The sequence below is a fragment of the Notechis scutatus genome, chromosome 2 (assembly GCF_049901735.1).
Source record: "Notechis scutatus isolate UNSWTSFEM ecotype Mainland chromosome 2, rNotScu1.2, whole genome shotgun sequence".
Taxonomy (NCBI): Eukaryota; Metazoa; Chordata; class Lepidosauria; order Squamata; family Elapidae; genus Notechis; species Notechis scutatus.
Window position 1 is genome coordinate 22,602,402 of NC_142010.1, and position 14,296 is coordinate 22,616,697.

Sequence of the window (14,296 nt, forward strand, 5' to 3'; positions counted from 1 at the left end):
TTGTCCCAAAGGTGCTTTTTCAGGAGGCAACTGGACTTTGTTTTTTTCTTTTGAAGACATTTCCCTTCTCATCCAAGGAGCTTCTTCAGCTCTGACAGGATGGTGGAGAATGGAAGGATTCATATTCCTTGCAGACACCTGGTCATTTGCATCCTTTTAGTGGGTCTTTGAAGCACTTGGAGGTTATCTGTGTCCTCAGGGTCACCTGAGTTGTGCTCCTGGTTCCTGTAGCCTGCAGTTTCTCTCTCTCTGGAAATCCATTCCTGCTCCCACATCACTCAAAGGCTGTTCATCCCAAATTGTATAGCTAAAAGTCTATAGAGATTCTCAGTCATCCAGGTCATGGTTGTCACAAAGGTGCTTTTTTCAGGAGGCAACTGGACTTTCTTGTTTTCTCTTGATTTTTATTTTTATTTTATTCCCCCATTATCCTGTCAGAGCTGAAGAAGCTTCATGGATGAGAAGCGAAAGGTCTTCAACAGAAAAAACAAACAAAAATGTACAGTTGCGTCCTGAAAAAAGCACCTTGGGTCTCAGAAAGGAGATGACAGCTCAGAAGACTCAGATTCTAATCCCCCACTCCCTTGGGTGAACTCTTAACACAAACATGCGTGGAAAGGTATGTGTGTTCCCAGTGGAAAGGTATGAAATCATTAACAAATGCAATTTGTAGGCAATGCTGTATATTTCTGCTTGGTTGATATAATGGGCAGAAATAACACTTTATTTGGTCCTATAACAGCCAATCCCCTTAAATCTAATACATGAATTCTGGCTGTACTTCCCCAAGTAATGTCTTAGAAAGAATGGAGAATTTTTCTTTCTTAGGAAAATTGCTTCTTAATGGCTTTGTGGAATGCCTGGTTTATGTCTGTATTTTTATATTGGGAGCTAATGATTTGGAAAGATGTGAAGCCATGTTGGACTGAAAAGCTTGGGAGGGGAATCCCATCCATCTTTAGAAGGTGAATGTATTTTCTTCTTTCCTAACCCTCGCAATAAGCCTGGCGCAGAACTGGGCATCTGCAAAGAAAGCAATGGTGGATACAAATTTAAAAGGAAAAAGGAGATGAGAGATAGGGAGCTTCGGGGATGCGCTGAAGATACATCTGTGGAACTTTGCTAGGTAGCAAATGAACTGTCTAGTAAGAATGAATTTTTATTTATTTGCGTTTCATATTTCTTATCCACCCATCTTCTTCAGAATATCTCTGAGAGTGAGAGAAGTTAAAAGAGTGAGAGATCATTAGTGCCCAGATCTGTGGTGCTTGCTGAGAACTGACAGCCAATCAGAACATACCCTTCCTGACCAATACCAAAGCAGGCAGAGCCCAGCATCTGTCCAGAATAGGTAGTCCTTGACTTACACCCACAATAGGGACCAGAACTTCCATTGCTAAGCAAGGCGGTTGTTAAGGAAGTCGCTCCTGATTTTATTGCCATTTTTTGCCACGGAGAGTGCTAACTGTTATCAGGATGAAGCAACTCTCAGGGGGTTTGGGTTGCTGGGAAGATTGTGCATCCAAAACCATCCGACCAATGATGATAAGGGGCAGTAACCAGGACGGGGGTCTTGGAAATGTATTTAAACATCATGTACTCACCTATGTCTTTGCTCTTCGGTGGCTCTACTGGCATGAGCACAGAAGGCCAACTTTTGCAAAAATTCAAATAAAGCTCTTGCATTGTTCACAGTGTCTCCGGTGGATTCAACTGAGACATTTAAATCTCACACCCAGCGATGTTAAGCAAATCAGCTCAGTTGTTAAGTGAAGCATGAGGTTATGAAGGGAATCCAGCTTGCTTTGTTGATTTGGCTTGTCAGAAGCTGCCAGGGAGGATTACTAACAACAATCAGGTGATCCCAGGTATGCTGCACCTGTCATAAATACATGCCAGTTGCCAAGTGCCTAAATTATGATCATGTGAGTGTGGGGATGTTACGATGGCCATAAGTGTGAGGACCAGCCATGTCACCTTTTTTTTCAGTACTGTTGCCACTTTGAACGATCACTAACTGATTGGTTGTAAGCCGAGGACTACCTGTGCAGGTAGTCCTCGACTTACAACAGTTCATTTAGTGACCAAAGTTTACAACAGCACTGAAAAAAAAGTGACTTATGACTGCTTTTCACCCTTATGACCATTGCAATATCCCCATGGTCATCACGTAATTTACATTGGGATGCTTGGCAACTGGTTCATATTTATGACGGTCGCAGTGTCCCGGGGTCACGTGATCCCCTTTTGTGACATTCTGACAAGCAAAATCAATGGGGATATTAAGATTCACTTAGAATTTGTAGCGATTCACTTAACAAACGGGACAAGAAAAATCGTAAAATGGGACAAAACTCACTTAACAAATTTTTCACTTGGCATACATTTGGGGATCAATTCATATTCTAATTCATATGCCAAAAACCAATCTCTTTTTCAAAAGTTAAACACACACACACACACACAGAGAGAGAGAGAATATGCCTGTACACTTTGGTATCATTTTTCCCCACATGGTTATAATATTTTGTCCCTTTTACTCATCCTTATTGTTTTGCTGTTACAACGGAGCTGAGCAGGCCGGACATCATCACCCATGAAGCAGAAACCACAAGTGAAATGCAGCATCGATAGATGATATCATCAGAAATTTCCCTTGCAGAAATACATCTTGATTATCAATGGCTCCTGGACTGGGAAGCTCTAAACTCATGTCCCTAGAGCTGTAGTGCCGCAGTGGTTAGAGTACGGTACTGCAGGCTACTTCTGCTGACTGCTGGCTGCCTGCAATCTGGCAGTTCAAATCTCATCAGGTTCAAGGTTAACTCGGCCTTCCATCCCTCCGAGGTGGGTAAAATGAGGACCCAGATTGTTGGGGGCAATAGGCCGACTCTATAAAACCAGTTAGAAAGGGCTGTAAAGCACTGTGAAGCGGTATATAAATCTAAGTGCTATTGCTAGTTACTCCCCTAATAGTAATATCTAGACTACTGCAACACATGAGGCTGCCATTGAAAACCTACACGGGAGCTTCATTGGATCCAAGTAGTTATAGATGCAAGTTGAGGCAGCCATGTAACACCACTGCTTTGTGATCACACCGGTTCCTTATAAATTTCTGGGTGCAATTCAAGGTGCTGATCGTCGCCTATAATCTCTTCATAGCACAGAGCTGGTGTCTCCAATTGTCTTTACTCTTGTCAGTGAGATCTGGAATACTTCAGGTTTGTTCCACGAAACAGTGCCACTTGGTGAGTCCAAGCAGCTATGCCTTCTCTGTGGTAGTGCTTGTTTTCCGGAACATCGTCCCCGGCCCCTGCATTTCGCCCCCACCCCCACTCCAATATTCAGATAGCCACAATTCTTCTTGTCCTTCCTCAAGAGCCTCAAAACTTGATGCTTTCCCATGGAGCCAGAACTTGGAGTGAGCCCATCTAGAACAGAAGTGGTATTCAGCAGGTTCTGACCAGTTCTGGAAAACCGGTAGCGGAAATTTTGAGTAGTTCGGAGAACCGGCAAATACCACCTCTGACTGGAGATTTTACAGTATCCTTCCCCTGCCACGCCCACCAAGCCACGTCCACAGAACCGGTAGTAAAAAAATTTGAATCCCACTATTGATCTAGAATCCAAGACCCTTGAATCATCCATGTGTTCGTTGGTTGGCTTCCGTTTCTTTTGTTTATTCCTTCTGTTATTCTGCTATCTTGTCCTTGTTTGTTTAGATCATGTATATTTAATTCCCCGTTTTTGTATTTTCTTTAAATGATAAGTCACCCATGGTCGTGGTTACAAATTGAGCAGCCATATAAATCAAGCAAGTGAGAGAAAAAAATATGCAAGTTGTCCTCTCCAAACTTGGAACTTCAGCAATTCAACAATAGGGCATTAAGTATACTGGAAAAGGCATAAGAAGAGTGTTAAGTAAATGGTTAATAGATGTTCATTTTTTGTTCTTTGAAAGATTGGGATCGATGTCTGATAGTTGTGTGTGTCAGTTTGAGTCAGTTTTTCATTCCTGGCAACAGCCTAGACAAGTCCCTGCGATCTTCTTGACAAGGTTTTTCAGAACTGGTTTGCCTTTGCTTTCAGGGGGCTGGACTAGATGACCTCCAAAATCCCTTCCAACTCTGTTATTCTATGATCTATGATCTTCCTAGGGCTGAGAGAGAATGACTGGCTCAAGATCACTCAGCTGGCTTTATACCTAAGGCAGGATTAGGGGTCTCCTGGTTTTTGTTTCAAAGTTAATCTCTGACATAACGAACTCACTTAGTGCCCTTAAAATGCAAAGAGAAGGAGGATACGGATCCGATATGGCTATCATAAAGATTAGAAAATAAGCAACTGAAGTGCTTTCAATACTTATGCAAAGGTTAAACATTATTAACATACAATATAATGGCTGAGTGCATATTTGAATATAATTATACTGTACATTTAGCCATTATCTTGCTGAGGCATTGAAAAGGGCAATGCTGTAAATGATTTTTCAAGGGCTTACACTTACTGTATTCGGAACTGGGTTTATTTAAAGCTGGAAAAAAGATGATATTGTTTATGTTGCTTCTGTGTGGATTGTTTGCTGGCTGGAGGTATATATCTAAGATAGGTGAAGATTATACATACATACATACATACATACATACATACATACATATAAAATACCCGAACAAAGCTGAATACCATACATGTAAGTACCGCGAAAACTTAAGAATATATTATATATATATATATATATATATATATATATATATATATATATATATATATATATATATATATATATATATATATATATATAAAACACAATGCTGCCAGCCAATCAAGATACAAAAAGAGCCAAAAAACAGACAGAAGATATTAGAGACACCAATCAAGCAGAACACAGCAAACTCCGAGACCAATAAACACAGACCAAGACTCCCAACCAATCAGGATGAAGAAAAACCATTCTGGCACAGCAATAGGCTGCCCCAAATTTAAATCTGAAACCACTGTAAAGTCTGACTCACAGACGGACACACATACAGAAGCCTGATGATGGCAGATGAGATTCTGCTGAAAGCGTTGCTACAACTTTAAAAGCACAACTATAATGACGTGAAAATCCAAAGCGCGGAGCGCACATAACTAAAGGCGGGCGCACGCAGTTGGCTGGGGACTACAAGGCAGCATCTCTGCGCCTCTTCCCCGGGCGCCGTCTCAGGCTGCTTCCGGAGCTACGGGACGCTCTCCGTTGCCTACCAGCCCTTCTTCCTTGGGCCCCTGCCGTAGGTACACCCACTTCCTCCTGCAAATTACGCCTCACAACTCTTCTCTCCCTTCCTCTCGCTCCAAAAATCGCCATCGTATCCGCCGATTCGGGCTTCCAGCCACGTTGTGATCCACTAGTGAGGTTGCCATCTCGGATGGAGGCATCGCAGTCTCCTCTCTTGCTCGCTCTGAACTTCGCGCGGACCAAAATAAAAGATCGCCCGCCGTCATGTTTGGAGCTGCCACTTCCAGCGTTTGGAGCTCCAAATGGCGGCGGCACTCCAAACACAGAAGCGGCAGCTCCAAACGTGGCGTGTAATGGGCAGAAGGGAAAGCAACAGCGGCGGGTGCAAAGGTGTCTGCAGCAAGGTGTTTGGTGGGAGTAGGAGCTCTCTGTGCTTCGCCATGATCGCCGTTAGGAGCGGCTGGTGGCGAGGAATTCCGGCCCTGGCGCGCTCCTAACGGGCAAGTCTCCCCGCCCCTTCCCCCTGTTTTGCATATTTTAAAAAGGGCCTAAATTTGGGGGAGGGGCTTAATTTGATTTTATGCCCAAAAACATGCTGGGCCTTCCTATTGGTGGAGGCCGTATTGTTGGAGAAACACGGTATATATATATATATATATATATATATATATATATATATATATATATATATATATATATATATATATATATATATGTTTTCTTAAGTTTTCAGTGGTACTTACATGTATGGTGTTCGGCTTGGTTGGGTATTTTCCCACGTCATTGTAGTTCTTTAAAGTTGTAGCAACGTTTCAGCAGAATCTCATCTGCCATCATCAGGCTTCTGTATAGTGTTCGCCTGTAAGTCAGACTTTCACAGCTTTCACAATAAACACTAACAGAGCTGAAGGCCATACATGTAGACCACGTGAAAACTTAAGAAAATATATATATATATATATATATATATATATATATATATATATATATATATATATATATTCATTCTTAAGTTTTCAAGGGTACTTACATGTATGGCATTCAGCTTTGTTCGGTATTTTCCCACGTCATTGTAGTTGTGCTTTTAAAGTTAGTAGCAACTTTCGGCAGAATCTCATCTGCCATTATCAAGCTTCTGTATAGTGTTCGTCTGTGAGTCAGGCTTTCACAGCTGTTTCTGTTTTAAATTTGGTGCTAGCCAACTGCTGTGCCAGAATGGTTTTTTCTTCATCCTGATTGGCGATAAAATTATCTGGAGATAAAATTGACCTGGAAAACCAAGGCATATATGAAGTCCCCTGTGCATCATGCCCTACCACATACATTGGACAGACCAATAGAAGAATAAGTACCCGCCTGGATGAACACAAAAATTCAGTAAAAAAGCTGGAACACACTTCCTCACTAGTCCAACACATGAAAGCCACAGGTCATAGCATCAACTTCAATGGCACCAAAACCCTAGCCACTATAGACAACCCCAGCCACAGAATTATCAGAGAAGCCATAGAGATTGAAAAAAGACCTGAAAGCATGAATAGAAGAGATGATTCCACCAGACTGTCAATTATCTGGAAGCCTGCACTCAAAAACAAAAAAATCTCCATACCACAAGCCAAGCAAAACACCTGGGCACAAACAGACCCCCCCCCGATACCTCCAGCTCAAACACACCTCAACCAGGCACCCAGATGAAACCTAGCTTCCTAATAAATGATAGCCGTCCATTTACTCAGAGCTAAGCCACACTAAAAGCCTCCAATACAGGAAACACAATGTTGCCAGCCAATCAAGACAAAAAAAAAGCTACAAAACAGACAGAAGATATTAGAAACACCAATCAAGCAGAACACAGCAAACTCCAAGACCAATAAACACAGACCAAGACTCCCAACCAATCAGGATGAAGAAAAAACCATTCCGGCACAGCAGTAGGCTAGCCCCAAATTTAAAACAGAAACGGCTGTGAAAGTCTGACTCACAGACGAACACAATACAGAAGCCTGATGATGGCAGATGAGATTCTGCCGAAATGTTGCTACAACTTTAAAAGCACAACTATAATGATGTGGGAAAATACCCAAACAAAGCTATAATAGGATGTGTGGCTTAGGTATCAATGAGGATTCAGGGGATCTGTTGTGGTTAGCCGGGAGCAGATGCGGACAGCTGAGGAGAGTGAGGACTCAGATGAGGGGTCAGGACCACACACACAAAATTGTTGGCTTTGTAGTACTATCATGCTGTCATTCAATTTGTTGGAACATTTATTATAAAACACCCCCCCCCCCCAATGCTTCATCTACTCTTAGTTGCTTTTCCTCACTAACATCCATGGCAGTGTTGGAAGTTAAAACCCACCCCTCTCCTAGAAAATTGAAATATCCTGGGAAATATTAAAACGGCAGAATATTTCCCCTTAAGAGAGTAGAAACTCAGAAGCAGAAACGCACCTCAGAAGCAGAAACTCAGCCCCCCCCACCTTTGCTAATGGGCCATTACTCTGGCGTAGGCCAGTCTATTTTACATAACAAAGATCTCCAGGCAGAACTATAATAGGAATTGCCCAAAGCCCTTTCATTACATCATCATCCAGCAAGGCTCAACTAAGCCTGGGACTCAGGAAAGCCTACAGAGTTGCCCCTGCATGGCCCCATGGGAGTCTGACAACCAGTCAGAATACAAGCTCCAATTCATATCCCAACAGTGGGTATAAAACCCAGGCACACTCCGCATATCAGCCCTTCCTTCTTTGGAGTTCCGAGCCATGTGGTCCTGTCCACCATTAAACCATCTTTCCAAAACAGTCTCCATGTTTCCAGTGTCATTTTCCCCACTTGGAACTGAACCCAGAAGGATAATTCTTCCAACAGCAGTATCAACAAGAAGCATAAGAACTGTTAGAGCTGCAAAGGGGCGTGCCAAGTACCTGCGTTCATCAACATTTTTCCTTCAGCAGGTTTTAATCTCTTACTCCTTTTTTACTCTAACATCCAGCTTGATGAGCTCAATATTCTTTCCTTTGCGTTGGATTACAAGCTGTGGCATCCCCAAAATCACAAACATGCGCCCTGTGCATTTGACATCTGGGCTGATGGGAGTCCAGTGAATCCAGAGGGAGAATAGGTCAAGGAAGGCTAGGCTAAAGAGAGCTGCATTTTTGCAGTTCAGCCTTGCCTTTTGCCATGACAAGTCAATGCAGGATATTTATTTAGATCCCACCCACCCCCATTGTTAACGTACCACCGTCCTGCTGTCCCTCCTCAGCCAAAGTGAATACAACCAAGGAAGACAGCAATAATAAACCTGACGGGTGTGCTTTGCGTGCTTATTTGTTCTGCTTGGCAAACGGAGCTGTTGCATTATGTAAGCCGGCTGTAAAGACATTGTGGTTAGTGGGCTAGAAGCCTTGTTTGAGAGCTCGGCTGTTAAAACGGCACAAAAATGCAGGCGAAGGCAGAGAGTTCCCCTTATTGGATGGTATTTCAGCCAAGTGTGGAATCCAGCAGGGAAATAGCTGCAGATACAGCTGTATTCAGCCACTAGGGAGTCGGTCGCCAGCCCAGCCGCACCCAAAACTTGGGGATTGCCCACCCCTGCTATAGAGGAAAGACATCGCAATTCCCTAAAATGTTGAAAATACCTAGGATGCTTTGTGCCAGATAGGTGCAATCTGGGCATTCAAGCCCTCCTATCCGCACATTTTGGATGCAATCCTCACTACCTCTCCAAAAGTCTCAGCCAAATAAGGCTATTATTAAGTACACAGGGAGTAGCCATATTGATGTAAGTTACAATTATTTTTCTTCCTGGTATCGCCTGGTTCAGTTTTGAACTGCTGCCTTTGGTTTGTTACTCTATAGCAGGGATGGACAATTATGGTCTCTTTATGGCTTCTTGTGATTGACATGACATCTCTGGACTTCAATTCCCAGAATTCCTGAGCCAGCATGGCTGGATCAGGAATTCTGGGAGTTGAAGTCCACAGGTCGTAAAGGGGCCATCATTACCCACCCCTGCTCCAAAGTGCTACCCTGCATTACATCTATTGTTGACTTGGTTTTTGTTGCTATTATTAAGAAAAGAACAAACTTTAATTTTCTTAAAATAATGAGACACCGATAGATAACAACTGTTGCCTGTCTTTAAGGCGGTTTCCATTAGCGTGAGGTTTTCTGAGAAACACTGCTAGGAGATGCTGCTCCCTTTCACGGGTGTGGGAAGATGGAGGGTCCGTAACCATCTGACACTCTCCAGATAGGACTAGGCTGTAATTCCTTAAATTCTCAGCCTTTGGGTCCCTTGGGAGTTGCAGGAAAAACAGCACCCATATCCACCCGGAGAGCACCAAACAGGGAAAGTTTCGGTAGGAGTAACATAGCTTACGAGCTGAAAAGCAGGGCTTCTGCTGCCATCTTGTGCTCATGGCCTGCGGTTAGACTGGGTGGCTGTTTTGCACTTTCTTTGTTGAATTGCCCGAGAAATCAGATGTTGGGGATCCCTTCCTAAAAGAGATCACTGATGATGGATCATTTGCTTTGAGCCACCCACTTATTTCTGACATTTGTAAATTTTTCTCTGGTTTTTATCTCAACCACGGCACACATAAACCCTGGTGTAATCGCTAATCCAGGCAACTAGCAAAAAAAAAAAAAAAAAAAGAGAGAACTATATACCATTTGCCTAATAAATATATTTATGTCCTGTCATCTCGTCAGATTTCCTTCTGCTGTAAGCAAATGCTTCCATACAAACTGGATCTCTTCACGATTTTTAACGGATCAAAGCCGTTCGTGATTTCTAACGGATCAAAGCCACTCTGGGTAGGTGTGTGTGTGTGGGGGGGGGGGCTCCTTACTTGCAGACAAATGCTTTGTTCTTCCTTCATCTCCTTCTCTGTGATTTGTGCAGGATGCAGTCACCAATTTTCACATGCAACCGGAACAGAGACTCTTTTAGAAGGCAAAGCGGCATTTCTCGTGCAGCTACAGGGAGCCCTGGACTTATAACCATTCATTTAGCAACCAAAGTGGCAGTGACGCTGAACAAAGTGACTTAATGACTGGTCCTTGCACTTACAACCCCTCGTAGCATTCCCCACAGTCACACGTTGATCGAAATTCAGGTGCTTGACAACCGGGATGTTTTTATGACAGTTGCAGTAACAGATCGTCATCAGTCTCTGTGGAAAGGGCAGCCAGGCTAATTCCCAAGCCCCCCTTGGTGTGTTTGCATGTGTGTGTTTGTATATGCCACATTATGGGCTAATGGCGCAGCTTTGACTCTTGAGAGCATGTTGACAGGTAGTCCTTGACTTACGACAATCGAGCCCACAATTTCTGTTGCTAAGTGAAACATTCGTTAAAGTGAATTTTGCCCTTTTACAACCTTTCTTGCCATGATTCTGAAGCGAATCGCTGCGGTTGTTAGGTTAGTAACACAGCTGTGAAGTGAATCTGGCTTCCCCATAGACTTCGCTTGTCGGAAAGTCGCCAAAGCTGAGTCCGTGACCCTGGATCACTGCAGCGGTCATAAATACGAGTCAATTGCCAAGCTTTTTGGTACCATTATAATGGTCACTAAACGAACTGTTGTAAGTTGAGGACTACCTGTGTATTCTGGTCGCCATTTGTGACCTTTCCAGCTGGCTTCCAAACACAATGGGAGAAGCTGATTTGCTTAATGACTGATTCACTGATTCACAACTGCAATGATTCACTGAACAACCTTCACAAAACTGAGCATGGCCCATTTAACTGGTCTTGCTTGGCAATGAAAATTCTTGTCTCAATTGTGGTCATAAATCAAGGAACACTTGTAACTTTTGAAGGCAGAGGTAGATCAAAACTATGATGGGCCCTGGGTTAGAAGATAGTGGGAGGACTTCTTTTTCCACCCCAAACTCCACTGACATACTTGTATACACATAGGTAAGACTGCCTATGTTCGTATTGAGCTCCTCCTCTAGTGTCCCAAAGATGACCTCCAACTCCCATGGGCTTCCACAAGCTTTTAAAGAACGTAGTAGTTCTTTCTAGCAGGCTTTTTGAGAGGTGAAACCACCAGAATAAAAGCTACTTTGGATTTTATCATTGTTGCCTATTTTTACAATGCTGCAGTGGTGCTATTTTTTTTGTATTTGCAACTGCCTACAAGCTGCTCAGGTTGAAGCAGCAGATGAATCAGACAAATGAATCACACATGCTCTCAATATTCAAGGTGTGCCATTAGCGTATAATGTTGTGTGTACGAACACACTCACACAAACACACCAAAAGGGACTTGGGAATTAGCCTGGCTGCCCATTACAACATAGAGCGATGACTAGCGTTCGGCCAAAGTGGGATTTCCAGGCCAACAGGCAGTGAATGGGCCATTCTCCTTATCTATAGGTAGTCCTCGACTTACAACACTTCATTTAGTGTCTGTTCGAAGTTACAACAGCACTGAAAAAAAGTGATTTATGACCGTTTTTCACACTTAGGACCGTTGTAGCATCCCCATGGTCATGGGATCAAAATTCAGACAGTTAGCAACCGGCTCATATTGATAATGGGGTTGTGCAATCAGCTTTTATGACCTTCTGACAAGCAAAGTCAACGGGGGAAGCCAGGTTCACTTAACAACCGTGTTACTAACTTAACAACTGCAGTGATTCACTTAACAAGTGTGGCAAGAAAGGTTGTAACATGGGGCAAAATTCACTCAATAAAACATCTCAGCAACAGAAATTTACAGCTCAATTGTGGTCGTAATGTCAAGGACCATCTGTAAACACGCTCTCAATAGTCAAGGCGTGCCACCAACCCATAATGTTGTATGTATGAACACACTCACACAAACACACCAAGAGGGACTTGGGAATTAGCCTGGCTGCCCTTTACATAGAGTAGACCGATGACTTGTGTTCTGCCCAAGTGGGATTTCCAGGCCAACAGGCAGGGCGTGGCCATTCCCCTTACCTATTCGTAGAGTAGAGAGCTCTGGGAAGAAGACCGAGATGCCAGATTCAGAATCTGTATCCAGAGCTCAGTCCTTTGGAATTCCAAAACACTGAAGCCTATGGTGGTTGTTGTTACCCGGATGAAAACAGTTCCCGTGGGGTGATTTAACAGGATTGGACAGAAAATAAAATAAAGAGTATATATGGGGAAGAAGAGACTAAGTGAAGCAAGTGAAAACAAAAGGGTGCAGAGAAATAGGATGGAGATTCAAAGTTGATATTCGCTATCTCTTGACTAACCCCAGTTCACTTGGAAATTTGGGACTAATCACTGCCTTTGCTCGACCTATCTCGTAAGTCTTGCTGGGAGTATTAAAACGGCATGATATGTTAAACCAGAGGTGGTATTCAGCAGGTTCTGACCAGTTCTGGAGAAACCGGTAGCAGAAATTTGGAGTAGTTTGGAGAACCGGCAAATCCCACCTCTGACTGGCCCCGCCCCCATCTGTTTTCTGCCTCCTGAGTCCCAGCTGATCAGCTGGGTCTTCTTTGGTTGCCCTGCACAGGAGAACAGAGCTGGAAAGCAGGTTAGCGGGGTGGGAATGGGGATTTTACAGTATCCTTCCCCTGGAATGGGGTGGGAATAGAAATTTTGTAGTATCTTTCCCCTGCCGTGTCCAGCAAGCCATGCCCATCAAGCCACGCCCACAGAACCGATAGTAAACATTTTTGAATCCCACCACTGTGTTAAATCCTATATATCTTGGGAAAAGGTGGGATATAACCCTAATGAGCAAAAAAACGTAAGTCGTAATATTTATGTAACAGAGCTGTTGAGCTTAGCTGCACAATTTCATATTTCTGCCTCCGCGGGTTGGATTTTCCCAATCAGATCTATTCGTGTTCCAGCCTCAGCTAAACAGGAGCTCCCTGTGTGGTTTGGAGTAGCTGACACTACGTTCATCAAAGGGCCCTTGTAGGGGAAAAAAAGAAGGAAGAACTATTGATGTCACCCCCAAATTCACTAGAGGAACAATTCAGTAGAAGTATCTAGATGTTGGCCCCAAGTATTCTCTTCCTCACTTTCTAAGCAGGCACAGAAGCTGATTTCTAAGTAGGTCACTTACTTTCCCCTGCTCACAGTAAAATTCGATCCTTGACAGTCTGTCTAGATGCAGGCAGGGTGAGTCACCCATTACTTCAGAATCAGTGAAGTCTGCCTTTCTTGTTCTGCGGTGCTAGACCTTGTGAGTGAGGGGAGGCAAGTGACAAGGATGAGAAGGCATTTCTCCTAACTCCTTGATAAAGAGTCTTCTGCTCCACATTCTTAGATGTAGCAATCGCACTTAGCACTTAGACTTATATACCGCTTTTGTAGTGCTTTACAACCCTAACTCTAAGCGGTTTTACGGAGTCGGCCTACTTGCCCCTAACAATCTGGGTCCTCATTTTACCCACCTCAGAAGGATGGAAGGCCGAGTCAACCTTGAGCCTGGTGAGATTCGAACTGCCAAATTGCAGGCAGCCAGCAGTCAGCAGAAGTAGCCTGCAGTACTGCATTCTAACCACGGTGCCACCGTGACTCATCACCGTGCATGTGGCGCAGTTTCACAGGCTGACCTCTTATCTCCAAAAAGATGACAGGTCCTGGTTTGTGTGCCTCATGGACAGACCCAGCTTTCAAAAAACAAAAAAACAAAAACATAGCTTGTTGAAGATTTTCTTTCTTGCCTTCAGTAATTGTCTGTAGGGACTTTTTTCTTTTTCCGTCAAAAGGGAATGATGAAAAATGGGATGCAGGACGGAGCACATTAAAAACTTCCTTTTTAAACTCTACCTGTAATAATTTGTATCATAAAGAAAAGGGAGGACACTGGGAGAAACATGCGCATGAGAAATGATGCAGATCAAAAGAGGGTTGTTGGCTCATCTGGTTGAATAAGACAGTACAGGCAAGAAAGGGTAGGTGGGCGAGTGCCAGTTTAACAAAGATGCCATGAGCGCAGTAGAGAACATATCTTGTATTTATCGTTGGAAGTCAGATCAGTATCACTTTGCATATGTAATTGCCAAAAAAAAAAAAAATGAAAACAGAAATAGGGAGCTGAGAATGAGGCTTAGGAGGATTGTAG